We start from the raw sequence: 17433 nt of genomic DNA on the forward strand, positions 1-17433 counted from the left end.
TGTATTTTAAATATTTTATAAAGAATTCTCGCTGTAGACATGGACATTTAAATGTCCATATCATTTAAATGCTTTTTCGATTATTAAACATGTCCATATCATTTAAATGCGTTTACAGGCATTTAAATGTTCATATCTGTCATTATGTTGGAAAGCCCAAACGTTTCGCGCACATTTCAGCCAACAAATTTATTTTATTTTTTACTGTAGGAATGGCAACTGGTATATTATTCTTTCCTTGAATGACTACAGCAGCTGCTTTCAGCTTTGTTTATATTGATCTTATATTTCTTTCTTTCTTTTATTTATTTATTTATTTATTCTATTAACTAGGTCGTCTTGAAGCACATTTGAAGGCGAAACATAATGCTGATATTAATTTAGATTCGAATTATTTTCACACTTTAAGGAAATTTTTTGAAAATAAAGTAATATTAAATTGTCTATTTACTGCTCATATTGCAACTGTTAATCGTGCTCTTGAGGCTATTTATCAAATTTCATTACTGATCGCTTAATCTGGGAAAAGCCGTACTATAGGGAAGAATTTAATCAAACCATCAATATCAGCATTTAAAACTGTTCTAGACAAAGACATTAAAGCTATGCCACTAAATAACAATATTGTTTCCAGAAAAAAGATTAAATGAATGAGGATATTGAAATACAACTTGTTGAAAAGCTGAAAACAAGAAAATTTTCGGTGCAAATGGATGAACCAACTTTGAGAGACAGTGAGGCTGTATTTGTAACTTATGTAAGATATATTCATATAGCGGATTTTGCCGAAGAAATGTTCTGAAAATCATTACAAAGCACCACTACTCCCAAAGATATTTATAGTAAGCTAAAAAATTACTTAGATATAAAAAATATACCAGTAAAAAATATTACATCTTGTACTGCAGATGGTGCTCCTAATATGATGGTTGAAAAATAAAATAATGCACGGATAAGAAAAAGGGTTGCTTAAAATTGATAAAAGATGAGAATCCAGAAATGCTTCTTGTGCATTGTGTTATTCATAGAGAAAACCTGGTAGCTAAAAACAATTCGCCTGTTCTAAATGAAGTACTAAATTCAGTTATAAAGTGTATCAATGCTATTAAGCTGGGGCCAAATGTGAACATCTTTTCAAGTTATTTTATGAAGAACAAAATGAAAACTATATGAGACTTGTACTTCACACTTATGTAAGAAGGCTGTCGAAAGGGAACTGCTTGGAAAGATTTATGAAACTATTTGATACTCTTAGTTATTTTTTAAGCGACAAACCTGAAATGAAAAATCCGATAAGAAGGCAATTGTGAGTTATTTAGCGGATATCTTTGAAAAAATAAATATATTAAATATACAACTTCGAGGAGCAAATAAAACTTATGATGCAAAAGGAAGATATTTGGTTTCATTATCTTTGTTGAATTATGTCAGGCATTTACTATTTACCACAAAAATTTTGAAAAGTCTCATTGGCTCCAAAAATGTGACATGACTACCGCTATACTTGTTATTGTCGATCATCTGAAAATTTTATTGACTGATTTAAAAGATTTTGTAACTTAAAACAAATTGATTTTCCAACCAATTTGAACTTGGATGATGCAGCCAATGCTAGTGGATTTGGCTGATATTTCAAATATGCAGTAAAAAGAAGAACTCGCAGAAATGCAGAATGATGAGTCAATTAAAACTTTATTTAATATAAAAGGAGCGATGACGTAGCTTTGTGAGGAAAAAAGAATCAGATATCCAAATGCAACAAAATTTGCAAAAGAGAATTATTGTTACCGTTTCCATCTTCATATTTTGCTGAATGCGGATTTAGTGTCATAAATGATTTACTGCTTTAAAAAAAAAAAAAAAATATCGGTTGGATATAATGAAACCGGGAGACTTGAGACTCAACTTATCTAAATTGGAAACTGACATAAAATTTCTTTGCAGCAAGTATCAAGCGCAAGGAACTCGCTAAATTTAAATAATAAAAATTACTAATACTTAAAACAAAAAACATTTATTAAAATGAGTTTTTCCTTGAATTTCAGTTCTCCATGTTTTGAAAGTTCACTTACTGTTATTTCTTGATAAAAGCTATCATTCAAGTTTCTTTCGTGAATATTTCAATTTTGAAGTGTTAAAAATTATGTATATGCTAGGGGAGCTTAAAAATGTTAGAGAGGATTAGGTGGGGCATAGCACAAAAAGGGTTGGGAAACACTGCTCTAGAGAGAAATATTCGCGTTTGGAAAAGCATCTGCCCTTCAAACCTAAACATTCTCCAGCCATAACGAGCAAGCCGTCTACAGTTGAGTTATTAGCGGCGTCAGCCGAATCGCAGTGTCTGTTCTGCGGGAACACAAATCATAAGTCTGCGGATTGCGAAATTTTAAGTGTAGAAAAGTAAAAAAAGAGATTTTGAAACGGGAAGTGCGGTGTTTTCTTTGTCTGGGTCGATTTCACCGGATCCAAAAATGTAAACAAAAAATAAACTGTGCCTTCTGCTTTATTAAACACTCGAAAGCCATTTATTATTCATTCCATCAGAAAAAAGATAATGAGAAACCTGAAAAGAAAACGACGGATTCGAGCGTTATTTCCGCTGTTTCGTCATATAATTCCGATGAAAATAAATCTAATAAAATATTATTACAAACAGCTTCTGCATTGATTCGAAATAATGATAAATCTGAAAAATGTCAGAATTCTTTTTGATAATGGCTCAATGAGATCTTTCATAACTAAAGATATATCTAATAAAATGGAACTTCCGATTGTTAGAAAAGAATCATTTTCTGTTTATTCTTTTGGAAATAAAACTGCGTTAGAAGAAACCTTTAATGTTGTTGAAGCAAAACAAGAAAATGTTAGCGATCCCAATCTTAATATATATATTGAGCTTCTTGAAACCGAAAGTATATCCAATACTGTTATCTCTCCTCCAGATTTGAACTTTGCTAAGAAAAATAAAATTTTACAAAATTTAAAATTAGCAGACTGTTGTAGAAAAAGGGGCAAAATTGATATTCTCATAGGGTAGATTTCTACTATTCTGTAATTACTGGTAAAATTAAAATAATTTCAAGAAATGTAGTAGCCACAGAATCTTTATTTGGGTGGTGTTTGCAGAGTAAAGTAAATAATGATAATAGTGAATTATTAACTATGAAAATAATAGTAAATGAAAACTTGATATCAGATCAGTTACAACAATTTTGGAAGCTAGAAAACTTAGGTTTGGAAAGTGATACTCAAAACGACAAAACTGTTGATTTAGAAATTATGAACTCTTTCGAATCTGATATCAAGTATGAGAACGGCAGATACCAAGTAAAATTACATTGGAAACTGAAATCAAAACATTTATAATTTAAGATAATAGGTATATAGCACTTGAAAGATTTAAGAAATTGAGTAACAAATTTAAAATTGATAAATCTTTGTTCAATACACAGAGGTTTTAAAGGATTACGAGTTAAAACATATTATTGAACCAGTTCAGGAAGACAATCAAAATGATAAACCCTATTTTATTTACCTCATAGAGCAGTCATCAGAAATGATAGAGCAACAAGGAAACTAAGAATAGTTTATGATGCTTCAGCCCATAAACCAAAAACACTCTAAATGACTGTTTATATACTGGTCCGAACCTATATCCTGATATTTTTGATTTATTGATAAAATTTAGACAAAATTCGATAGCCTTTACAGCGGACATTACACAAGCATCCTTACAGATAGAGTTAAATGAAGAAGACAGGGACGTTACACGATTCTTTTGGAAAGATGATCCTGATAATAACAATGAAAGTTTGAAAACCTTTAGATTTACAAGAGTTTTATTTGGAGTAAAATCTAGTCCCTTTCTCCTAGCTGCTACTATTAAGCATCACCTTAAAAAATATTCAGAAATATATCCTGAAACAGTAGAACTCTTAAGCAACTGCCTGTATGTTGATGACATTATTGGTGGTCAACAAAATTTAGAACAAGCCCTGAAAACAAGTTTAGAAATTGTGAACATTTTTAATGAAGCTAGCATGCCATTACATAAGTGGCCTACTAATTCCAAAGAACTCAAAGATATTTGGCATCGCAAAGAATTTTCGATGCAAGAATCTCCTGATGTTGTCCCGATCAAAGTGTTAGGAATTAACTGGGATACGGATAAGGATAATTTTTATTTTGACATTCAGCACTTGACAAATTTCATTTCCTCGTCAATCAACTCAAAACGTTTTCTATTGCAAACAGCAGGCCGTATTTTTAATCCTGTCGTATTTTATGGTCCTTTCACTACAAGAATAAAGTGTCTGATTCAGGAAATCTGGTCTGCCAAAATTGATTGGGACGATGAACTGCCACCTGATCTCAGTTGTAAATGGAAAGCCTGTTACGAAGAAATTGAAGAACTGAACAACCTCAGAATTACCCGCTACTATTTAGAGGGAATATTAGATGCAGATGTGAAACAAATAGAACTCCATAGCTTTTCTGATGCTAGTGTGAAAGCTTATGGATGCGTGGTATATCTAAGAATAGTTTTGAACAATGGAACTTTTCAAACAATTTTTGTTGCTTCCAAGAGTAGAGTTGCACCTCTGAAATCACTCACACTTCCCAGATTGGAGCTTTTGGGAGCGCTTTTATCCGCTAGATTGAGTGATAAAATCGCAAAATGTTTAAAATACGAAGTAATCCCCTTCCGCTGGACTGATTCTCAAATAACGTATTTTTGGATTCATGAATCTCCTGAAAGATTTAAATCTTTCATCAAAAACAGAGTTTATGAAATTCAGAAACTAACTGAAAGCAATAATTGGCATTATTGCCGTGTGAAAGATAACCCCTCCGACCTCATATCACGAGGAACTACTGTTGCTAATTTAAGAAATTGTTCACTTTGGTGGTTTGGACCAGAATGGTTACAAAACAAACGTATAGACTGACCAGTTCAACCGAAGTTTGATGTGGGAAACGATAAGCAACTAGAACTCCGTAGTAAGATATCTGTTTATGACATTGTTGTGAAAAGAGATGATCTACTATTGGATATAACAAAATTCAGTAATGTGCTGAAATATCTCAGAATTATGGCAGGGATTAGACGTTTCGTTGCTAAGGCAAGAAAACTACCTGCTAATAGTGGAACATTAAGTACTTCTGAAGTTCAGGACACTAAACGTTTTTTTGTATTCGTAAAGCCCAGATGGATTTCTACACACCTGAAATTAAGGCTCTTCAATCTAACAAGTCAATTTCTCCAAGCTCTAATATATTCAGCTTGGCACCGTTTCTTGATGAAAATAAAATTATTCGAATTAAAATATACAGTTGACGAAGAAGTATCCAGTTCTTCTTCCTAAAGATTCCAAATTTACTGAATTAATTGTAAAAAGGGAACATAATAACGTTCTGCATGCGGGAGTTGCGGCAACTTTAGCCAAGCTATGACAGAAATTTTGGATTCCTAAAGGCCGTCAGTTGGTAAAGAAAGTCTTAGGGAACTGTTTAATTTGTCGGAAATACGCAGTAAAACCAGCGAAGTAAATGACAGCACAGTTACCTAAAGATCGAATTGTTGAAACTCCACCTTTCTATGTTACAGGCGTAGATTTCACAGGTCCAGTTTACATCAAGTCTGGAAACTACATTCAGAAATCATACATCGTATTGTTTACGTGCGCTGTTACACGAGCGTTACATCTAGAGCTCATTTCCAATATGTCTGCAAACAAATTCATTTTGGCTCTCAGACGTTACATTTCGAGAAGAGGAAACTGTCGCACCTTTTATTCAGACAACGCGAAAACTTTCAAATATGCTGCCAAAGATTTACTGTATTTTTACAGCATAATTAAAGGTACATTTGCTAGAAAATTTCAAAATTTTCTAGCAAATGAAGGCTTGACCTGGAAATTTATCGTCGAGCTTGCTCTTTGGTGGTGAGCTTTTAATGAACGCCTTATGAAAACCATAAAGGAACCGTTGAAAAAGATATTAGGCAGAGCTCAACTCAATTTTGAAGAATATATGACTGTGTTGACAGAGGTCGAAATATTGTGAATAGACGTCCTTTGACCTACGTTTACAACGATTTACATGAACCTGAACCGCTTCCGCCGGCTGATTTTCTATTGATCGGACATAAGGCGGAATATTCATACAACTTTTCTGAGATCCTGAATAGCTCTCTAACAAGAAATAAAACGAAAAGAATATCAGAAAACACTTATAAAACAGTTCTGGAAAAAATGGAAAAATCAGTATCTTCTTGAGTTAAGAAATGCTCACTTCTTCGGTACACCAGAAGCAAAGAAAAATCTTAAAATTGGTGATAAAGTTTTACTTCAAGGAACAACTAAATCTAAGTTCCTCTGGGATTTAGGTCGAGTAATTCAAGTCTTTCAAGGACGTGATGGTCTTGTACGATCATGTGTGGTAAAAACTAAAAAAGGGGACTTTAAGAGACCTGTGCAATTGATATACCCCCTTGAACTTGTAGGGTTTATATTTATTTTAAATAACATTTATTTTAAGTTTAAACTATCTTTTCTGTCAAGCCTTACTTTCCCCTGGAACTGCCAATGCCAGAGTATGTAAATTTTAGTAGAACGCGCAAGGATTCAAATTATCAGCGGAAGTATTCTGAGTTAAATAGAAAGGAAACGAGTTCGAGGTGCGCTGTTCTTACTTCACTAGAGCGGAGGTAGTTAGCCAGAAATTGAAGAACCCCGCGTTTCGGCCTGTGTGCTTGCCTAGGAGAATTGTTCATTGTTCAATGTGATATTCAGTTTGCTGAATTAGCAGCGGTATTGTAAAACGCGGTGAGGGTAGTTACTTTTAGAGAGCCTCGTAGTTAGACTCTTGTTATTATTTCTTTTCAGGTTCTTATTTTTATTTTACCGCCGGGTCGGCGTAGTTTGTGAGCGTCAAGAGCACGCAATCGTAATTTCTTAAGTTGAATAAAAAGGGACTTAAACCCGTAGCAAGACTTTGTCTATTTTCCAGTTTCAACAGTCACCTCTTGGTTGCGTGCAGGTTGGAGGCGCGCAACTCTACATTGGCGCCCGAACACTTGTCGAACTGAAATGGCCGAAAATCGGATGGAAGCCGCGGGACAACACCAAGAAATGGCAAGCCAATTGGAACGATTTGGATACCTGGTCCAGATTTTGAGAGCGTCAATCAAGCCAAACGTCAATTTCGACGGAAAAAATTCGGTGGCGATATTTCTGGAAGGCCTAGAAAATCACTTTCAGCTCTACCCTGTGCCTGAAAGACAAAAAGTTGCCATCGCCACATCTGCACTAAGAGGACAGGCCGCGCTATGGTGGAAGAATATAGGCAAATTTTTATTAGGGGAATTTGGAAGCCAGACATATACATTTGAAAATTTCAAAAAATCGTTAGTAAAGGCCTTCTCCATAGTGAAAGATCGAGCAAGGCTAGAAGCCGAACTATATAGTTTCTATCAACGGGATATAGAAGAGTTGACGGACTTTATTCTGCGAAAATTAAGCTGACGGATATGCTGTATGGGAAGAAACCCGACGCGGAGATTATTGAAATAATCTTACCAAGATTGTTACCTGCTGTTCAAGACTACTTCGAAATTAGAAACCCAAGCACATTGCAGGAGCTCTTCGAATTGGCGGTCAAGTTTCAAAATCGTAGAAGAGCGGAAAAAGCTAGAGGGGCATCGTATTCTCAAAGTACCCGAAGGCAATCTTCAAATGAGCAAACCAGAAATGCAAACCACTCTTATGGGGGAAAGAGGTATCAAGCTAACTCATGGAACCTCTAAGGTCAAGGCCCAAAAAGGAAATTCGAAAACAAACATCCGCGTACCCAGAAGGCAGAAGTTGAAAGGAAAGCTTTAAACGAGTAGAGGGGCCTGTGAAAGCGAGGGTCCAGACCCCGGAAGTTTTAAAAAAACCCTCAAAAAGACATTTAAATACGGTCATCGTAAAAAACTCACATCTACCAATTATACAAGTCCTGGTTGGCGATGTACCAGTAGAAGCCCTCATCGATACAGGAGCAGAAGGTAATTTTATGAGCGAAACATTCTTCAAAAAGAATTTTTATAGGTTACGATTATTTAAAAACAAAAATACGGAAATTATAGCGGCGCAAGGAAAAACCTGTCACTGCATCGGGAAATTATCATTAAACATACAGGTAAAAGAGGAAAGCCTCAAAGTATTAATTTTTGTAGTGAAGAATCTGCAAAATCCTCTTATTTTAGGTATGAAGTTTTTAAGGGCCGCGAGGGCCAAACTGAATTTTCAAGACAGTTCTGTTGTGCTGGAGATGGACCAGAGGGTGGTGGAACCTGTGGAATAACCGCAAGTCGACCTTAGCCATTTAAAATGACCATGAAAGCCAAGCCATCCAGCAAGTGGTGAGTACTTTTTCAAACTTGTTTTCAGAAAAGTCTGGTAGCTGTCAAATAGTTACGCATGAGATACAGTTAACTGCCGAAAGACCTTGTAGTACTAAACCGTATCGTTATGATAAACAAAAAGACCTAATCATCGAAGAACATATTCAGGAGATGTTAAAGAATAAAATAATAACTCCCATAAATAAGTACGCGACTCCAGTCGTACTATGTAGGAAAAAGAACGAGTTTCCTCCTTCGGATAAAAGGGCTTGGAGGTTTGCTATCGATTACAGAAAACTGAATAGTATTACTAAATTCCCTGTTTACCCTTTGCGCGTTATAGAGGAAATTATTAGAAAGATCAAATCTACTAGATACATGACTACTTTGGACTTAACGTCTGGTTACTATCAAATAGCTATGAAACCCGAAGACATACATAAAACCGCGTTTATAACAAAATCGGGCACTTACGCATTTTTACGCATGCCCTTTGGGTTGTGTGGGGCCCCATCAACATTCCAGAGAGCTATGGACATTGTTCTAAAGCCTGTCCTAGGAAAATGGACTTTAATCTATCTAGATGATATAATTATAAAGAGTAGTACGTTGGAACAACATATTAAAGATCTAGAAGTTTTTAAATTATTAAAAGAGGCCGGTCTTACAAATAACGACTCAAAATGCAAGTTCGCAACTAAAGAACTTAAATATCTCGGTTATAAAATTTCGCAAAAGGGTATAGAAACTCAAGATTCAAAAATAAAAGCAATCAAGAATTTCCCACCGCCCAACACCGCCAAGAAACTTTCTTCTTTCCTTGGATTATGTTCTTACTATCGGGCTTTCATAAAAGATTTCGCTAATATTGTTGAACCACTGTTATTAATTAAAAAAAAGAAAAGTAAATTTACGTGGACAGCGGAAGCAAATACAGCATTTGAAAGATTAAAAGAAGCGCTCATTAATGCCCCTGTTTTGAAATTCCCGGAGAGGGACGAAAACCTGGAAATTGCAGCAGATGCCTCGGACTATGCGGTGGGTGCGGTTCTTATGCAAAATAGCCATCCTCTGGCATTTTTTAGTAAAACGTTGAATCAGACACAAAGGAATTATACAGCTACAGAGAGAGAAACATTAGCCGTATTAATGGCTGTACACAAATTTCGAGTTTATTTCGGCAAAGCGCCAGTAACAGTCTTTTCGGATCATGCGGCTGTTGGTAGACTTTACTCGGGAAAGAACCTAACGCCCAGGTTAATAAGATGGGCTTTAAAACTCCAAGAATATAATCTAATAATAAAATATACACCGGGTAAGGAAAACAATGTAGCTGACGCACTTTCTCCTATAAAACTGGACGATGAAGGAAATGAACTTAAATGCGCTGTGTTGACTTCAAAAATTTTAGATTCTAGAGATACGATTATCACTGAACTGAAAGCTGATCCTGAATTTGGAAATATCTATGCATATTTGAAAGACTCCGAAAGCTTTGAGCACACAGATATCGATGCGATAAGAAATAGAGCAGAAAACTATGAAATAATAGATAATTTATTATTTTATACGAAAACAACAAACGAAAATCTCGAGTACAAACCAGTCATCCCAGCCTCGCTTCGATTAAGCATTTTGAAGGAATTACACGACGCGAAAACAGCGGGTCATTTAGGGGTCAGAAAGACTTAAAAAAGGGTACGCGAGGGGGTATATTTCCCGCAATTATACAAAATAGTAACTGCGTATGTCTGGTCCTGCAATCAATGTCAGTTAATAAATGATATTAATTACAGCCCGGCCGGGTACTTAAATAGCATTCGCGCTACATTTCCGAATGAAATTTTAAGCATAGATCTTCTTGGTCCCTTCCCCCAGAGCGAGTTAAATAAAAATCGTTTTCTTTTAGTAATAGTAGATCACTTTTCAAAATGGACAGAAATTGTTCCACTTAAACGCGCGTCAGCCAAAACAGTCGCAGATGCATTCTTACACAGATACATTTTAAAATACGGTGCAGCGATAAAAGTCATTAGCGATAACGGAAAACAATTCATTAGTCAAATATTTGAAAACATATGCACTGGACTTGGCATACGCCATATCAAACGTATAGACCACAGGCAAACATAGCAGAAAGTGTGAATAAAAACATAGTAAAAATAATTCGCAGTTACGTTAGCACACATCACAAGCGCTGGGCTGGCTACATAAATGAATTAGCTTATGCTTTAAGAACGGCAAATCACGATACTACGGGAAAAACCCCAGCAGAATTATTTTTAGGCCGAAAGTTAATTACGCCTTTAGATAAATTATTCTTTGTGCAACAAAGAGAGCAAGAGTTTAAACAGAAAGATATGCATAAACTTATTGATCAGGCGCTTAAAAGCTCGGATACGTCAAGAAATAAGCAAAAAATATATTACGATAGAAAACGCCGTGAAGCAGATTTTAAAGTTGGGGATAAAGTATTGAAGCGGAAATTTTCTTTATGAAGTGCCCCAGACAATTTTACTGCAAAGTTAGCTCCAAAATTTGAAGGCCCCCTATGTAATTCAGGAAATCAAAGGAGTCGTATTGTACCTTAAGAACGAGAGAGGGGAAATCTGTAAAGCAAGTCGCGACCAGGTGAAAAAATACTATAAACAAAATGATTTTGAAATCCTTAAAAGTTTCTTGCAGGACTCAAGCCTAAAAGAAGTAGAAGGTCCAGAAATAACGGCAACCGTTCAACCACCCAAGAAGCAGAGAACTGAAGAGAGACCTAGCCCTTCTACAACCCAGGCGACGGTACCGAAAAGAAAAAGCGAAAATGTTCAGACTCCAGCATTTAAGAAAAACAAGAATGCAAAGCCACCGCGTAAAGAAACCTTGGTAAAGAGGAAAACACCACCTACAACGTATCGCAGTAGAAATTATACATCAAGGAGAACGCTCCCAGGGCCAGAGAGTCAGGTGCAAACAAGGCCGCCATTCCGGAAACTAAAAAGACAGCAGGAGGAACGAAAATACCAGCAACAACAGAAGAAATTCAAGAAGGACTCCAGACCGGAGGACGTCAAGACCAGCCGTCCAAGGGAAAAACGAAAAAGACAGCAACCCGACGATTACGACGCCAAGAGGCCAGCATGCAGAGGACGCAAAAGAAAAACTAATGTGGACGACACTCAGAGGTCAGTAAGGAGAAGATTGACGTCCATGAAACCTATAACGTGGGAACAGTTTTGCCAGAAAAGAATGACGGAGTTTTAATCATGGAAAACTCAAAGATGTAGAATTTGACTTAATTCACAGCATGAGAGCACGAAGTAATATTTAAATGGTTTATTTAATAGAAAGAAATAAAAGTATATAAAGAAAAGTATATAAAGATGAAGTTAACGGTATGCAGGATTAACATAATGATGTAAAGGCATAACATCGAAAGCGCAATTAAAGTTCATAAACTCTTGAAGACGTGTGAGCCGTCTGCTCACGTCTGCCATCCACTCTCGACCAGGTCTCAGCGCTGTCTGGGATGATTCTTACTGCGCTGGGTGATGCTATACTGATGACGTCATAACGGGCAATTCTACTTCAGCATTGGACGTTGTGATTTCCCACAAAGATAAGTTAAAATCTTCTATAAAATTTTTTTCTTTTGTTCCGAAATGTTATGCGTAAGTACGAAGTTCTATGTTTTGACAAAAGTCAATATGTCTCGGTTGAGACTTAGTTTTGTTTTACTTTATTTAGCTAAGGCAAAAGTATTATTTTCTTTAAGTACAAAATCTAAGAACAAGCATTTTCTGTTGGTCGAAAGACTAATTCTGTTATGTTAAAGCCAAAATTTGGCCGAAGATAAAAATAACTTCGTATTCTTGTATTAATAAGAATTTTAGTTTCAGTGCCGCCAGCTTGGCGAAGAATGAGTAAAGTAAAAATTTATTTTCTCTTATTCATTTTATGGTAAATTGTAAAAATCATATGTATTAAAATTTTGTAAATATACGTAAATACTTGAAAGTTATGTAAAAGTAGAATTTAGTCTAGAATCATAAAATTTTAGATGCTTAAAAGCAATGAATTCGAATTTAAGTATTAAACTGTAGATAAAATCATGCCTTTAGAGCGAAAGCCTGCATGTCTAAAGATGAATGAGGGGAAGTTAGAATGAATGTGTTTTGTAGGGTTCTCCACCTACACTTGAATTTTTAAGAATGTTAAAGTAGCTCATCGAGTTGTAGAATGTCGAGTAAGGTGTGTCTATTTGGTCGTTGAATTCTAACAAATCATGGTGGTTAGGGGAAGTGTTGTAAGACTAAAACACGAATATTTCCGTTTGACACCACACATGGTGGAGAGCCAGGGTCAAGTTAAATTCATGTTTGAATAATTGAATGAATGTGAAGTAAGCAGTAACTAAGGAAAACGAATCGTTTAAAAACAAAAATTTATTCAGTGTCAAGAAAGTGTAAATTATAATGTATTTAGAAAGATACTGATACTTATTCCTTCCAGATGCTGGAAGGAAAAGAACAAGATTGATTGCTGAAATCCAGGAAAAGTTGCTGTAAGAAGAGAGATTTATATAAGTATCTACAGAAATTTAGAGTACCTTTTGTTACATAAGATTTTTTTTTTTTTTGTGTAAACGAGGCTCTTAAGAGTTAGTTCAGAATTGTAGAAACTTTACAACAGGTAGTTTGTAGGACCTGCTTCCAAGTTTTCCAAATTCTGGCAGCGGCAAATGTAGGGTTTATATTTATTTTAACTAACATTTATTTTAAGTTTAAACTATCTTTCCTGTCAAGCCTTACTTTGCCCTGGAACTGCCAATGCCAGAGTATGTAAATTTTAGTAGAACGCGCAAGGATTCAAATTATCAGCGGAAGTATTCTGAGTTAAATAGAAAGGAAACGAGCGTCAAGAGCACGCAATTGTAATTTCTTAAGTTGAATAAAAAGGGACTTAAACCCTTAGCAAGACTCTGTCTAAATTCCAGTTTCAACAGTCACCTCTTGGTTGCGTGCAGGTTGGAGGCGCGCAACTCTACAAACTATCAGACTGAAAATGAACTAATTTTGTAACCTTTTAATTTTATTTCTTATATTTCATGTTCACTAACATTAGTTTTAGATAATTAGTTTAGTTATTACTAATAATTTACTGTTTGTAATTCGAATTAATATTTACGTATTGAGTAATATTTGAATTGGTGCAGTTAACTATATTTGTTTATTTTTTAGAATTTTCTTTTCAGTTTATATTTACATCAGTTGAATGTACTCGATATGTAAGTTGCTTTCTTACATTTTTATTATTTGTATGCTGAAATAGTGATAATTTTTCAGGTTTGGAGCGTGGAAAAATCCCCCAAATGATTTGTGTATCGCCGTTAGAGGGCGCTTCGCTTCTGAAAAAGAATGTTAGTTTTTGAGTTTGTGACGTAGTCAGTAGTGAAACATCGATGCAATCCAGGTTGCTTTGTAAATAAAATGATTATTTTTGTAGCTTGTTGAAGTATTTGACTTCATTCAGAATTAGATCAACCTTTCGCAAAAAGTGGTGCAACTGGACACATAGCAAAAGACTTCTTTTGGTTTCCGAATATTACACCAGAGGTGAGGAGATTAACCAGGCAGGTAAACATTCAAAAATATTTTCCGAAGGTATTGGTACTGTTAGAGCAAAAACTATAAATACAAAGAATTCTAGTTTTATTAATTTAACTATTAGTAATGTTAGTTATATTCCTGATTTAAGAAATAACTTATTGCCACTCACTGCTTTAATGGATAAAGGATGTAAAATTGAATCAAGGAATTATTCTGTATTAGTTTTTAGTAGGTGTAATGAATTACTTTTTAAAGCATTTAAGAATAACGGTAGGCTTGAAGTTAATTTAGAACCATATTATAATTCTGAATCTTGCATTGCTAATGATTGTACTTGTAATAATTATGAGCTTTGGCATAGTAGATTGTGCCATTTAAATCCAAAATATATGCTTAAAATGAAAGAATACATTGATATTAATGATGTAAGTGATTTTAAGTGTGAAACTTGTGACATAAGTAAAATAACTTACATCATTAATATCAATGTATAACTAATAAAATAACTAGAAAAGTCATCCAAATATTGACATTAATCAGAGTTCAGAAATTTTAGAATTAATTCATTCGGATTTATGTGGCCCTGTTCAAACTGAATCAATTGGTGGGTCTAAATATTTTATGATCTTAGTGGATGATTTTTCTGGAATGTATTTTACTTATTTTCTTAAAAGTAAAAGTGAAGTATTTGACGCATTTTGTAAATTTAAAGCTAAATATGAAAATTTAATTGGTAAAAGAATTAAACTTTTGAGAACAGATAATGGTTTAGAATTTGTAAATCAACAATTAGATAATTATCTTGCTAATTCAGGTATTTTTCATGGAAAAACAATTCCATATAACAGTGAGAGTAATGGGAAAGCTGAACGGGCAAACAGAGTTCTTTTGGAAAGAGCTAGGACATTACAACATGAGAGTGAGCTTCCGGTAAAATTCTCGGCAGAAGCAATTAATTTTAGTACTCAAGTATCAAATTTAACACCCCGGAAAGAAAAAGAAAAAATTCCTTTAGAAATTTCGACTGGTAAAAAACCCTAATTAAACTACCTAAAAAAGTTTGGATGTGTGGTATTCTTTCACATTCCGAAAGTAATGCGGAACAAATTTGACATACCTGGGAAAAAAGGGATAATGTTAGGATATGCTAGAAAAAGAAAAGGATATCGTGTTTATGATATAGCAAGTAATAAAATAATTGAAGAACGATCAGTTAAATTTAACAAATCTTTAAAGGGTAGTAATTATATGGGGGAAAATAAAGCCTTAGAAACTTGGGATATTGAAGAATTAAAAGGAAAGGGAAACGAAGTAAATCAAAAACCACAACTCGAATTGGTTGTTACGGAAAATACTCAAGCAAGCGAATATGATGACTCATCGAATTTCGAAATCGCCGACATGAGCCGTTGTAGCGGGGTTGATGATGTTGGTATGCATATAGTTGATGGACTGTCGCCAATAGCACGATAAACTGTATAAACTGGAAACCCTGAAAAAGAGTTTTTAATTGTGTAACACACTTATTCTTTATACTTACTTTTCTCACTCCTTCAGGAAAGGACAATGATATGACACTCTCTATAATATAACTCCTTTTTTTCAATATGTATTTGGAATACTAGCGAATTTTTATCTATTTTTCATGTATTAATAAAGAATGTGTTTTATAATCTTACAATTTCCGTCTGCACCTATTTTGGATTACAAGTTAATTAGGTATGATCTCGCTGGATACAAGGTAAGAAGAATCATTTTGCTCTCTATTTTTATTAATTTGTTGTGAAATTTCGAGGCTTTAAAATGTTTTACAACAGATGATAGGGGGAATAAAGTCCAAACATCTGATAGCTATGAAAAAAGTAATTATTATGGAAATGAAATACCATTACGACGATCCGAGAGGATCAAATCAAAACAACCAGCGTCAAGTATAATCAGTAATGTTCCGAATGATTTTTCAGAAGTAAAACAAATTGATAATTGGTATGACTGGAAATCCGCAATGGGAAATGAATTAAATTCATTACATAAACACGAAGTGTTATATATGTAACTGTATCTGTTATTATCTTTAATCATAACTGTAATATAGAATAGTGGATGAGCAATGTAGAATAAACGATGTTTGTGTACATCTTGGTAATCATCACTGAGCACATACCCAACATATATAAAAAACAACACATGGCGCAGTCGGACCGTACATTAAAAGAGAAAATCTTTTTTGAAGAACCATGCAGCGTCAGTAAAGATATTCTAAACAAAAACATGATGGGAAGTTGTTTACAGTGAAATCGAAACTTCCATCCCTGGTAAGTTGTTATTTTTATTCGTTGTTTATTTTTATTTGAAGTGGCTAAAAATGCGTATATATAAAAAGTTTTAAATTATAAAGTCTATTTAAAGTCCTAAATTAAATATGGATGGATTAAAGCCAACAAGTAATCTAAATTTCGAAGGTAATTTAAGCGAAAATTGGAAGAAATGGAAACAAAAATTCCAAATTTATATGTTAGCGTCTGGTGGTATTACTAAATCACCTGAAATTAAAATAGCTATTTTATTGCACATTATTGGTGAAGAAGCACTTGAAAAATTTAATACTTTTAATTTAAGTGAAGAAGATAAGAAGGATGTTGACAAAGTAATTGAAGCTTTCGAAAATTTTTGCATATCGAAAGCAAACGAAAGTGTTGATAGACATATATTTTTCTGTCGAACACAATATGTAGGTGAATCGTTTGATGATTTCTTAACCGATTTCAAGAAATTAAGTACCAACTGTGGATTTGCAGAATTAAAAGATAGTTTAATAAGAGATAGAATAGTAAGTGGAATTCTAAATAAAAATCTCAAAGATAGTTTATTAAGGGAAGATCAGTTAACATTGGAGAAATATATTAAAATGTGTAAAGCTTCTGAATTAGCAGAACTTCAGCTGAAAACATTAATTGAAGAAAATAAAATAGAAGCTATCAAACGTGATAAATTTCGATCTTCAAAGGAAAAAAGTCAGCCTTGTAAGAAAAAATACCAAATAAAACAAAAGCAACAAAGTACTAATTCTTCTTCAAACTATCAAGGAAATAAGTACAATAATCCAAAACCATGTAGAAAATGTGGAACTTTTCATATGTTATATAATTGCCCTGCTTATAATAAGATTTGCTTGTACCGTAAAAAGAAAAATCACTTTTCTAAAATGTACACTTATAAAAATGTTAATGTTGTACAGAACAATTTAGAGCATGAGTTGCATAGTAATGGTAATGAATATATTTTAGGGTCAGTAGAAGATACAAACCCATTTTCTAAAAATAAAACAGAATGGTTTGAAAAACTAAAAGTAAACATATATAAATATTTATTTATTATGTAGGATACTCGAGCTCAGTGTAATGTGTTACCATTGCCTAAACTTAAACAATTAAATTTAAGAGA

The sequence above is a fragment of the Stegodyphus dumicola genome, chromosome 1, assembly GCF_044657685.1.
Source record: "Stegodyphus dumicola isolate Sdum_Otavi_A_Nest chromosome 1, ASM4465768v1".
In the NCBI taxonomy this organism is placed as follows: Eukaryota; Metazoa; Arthropoda; class Arachnida; order Araneae; family Eresidae; genus Stegodyphus; species Stegodyphus dumicola.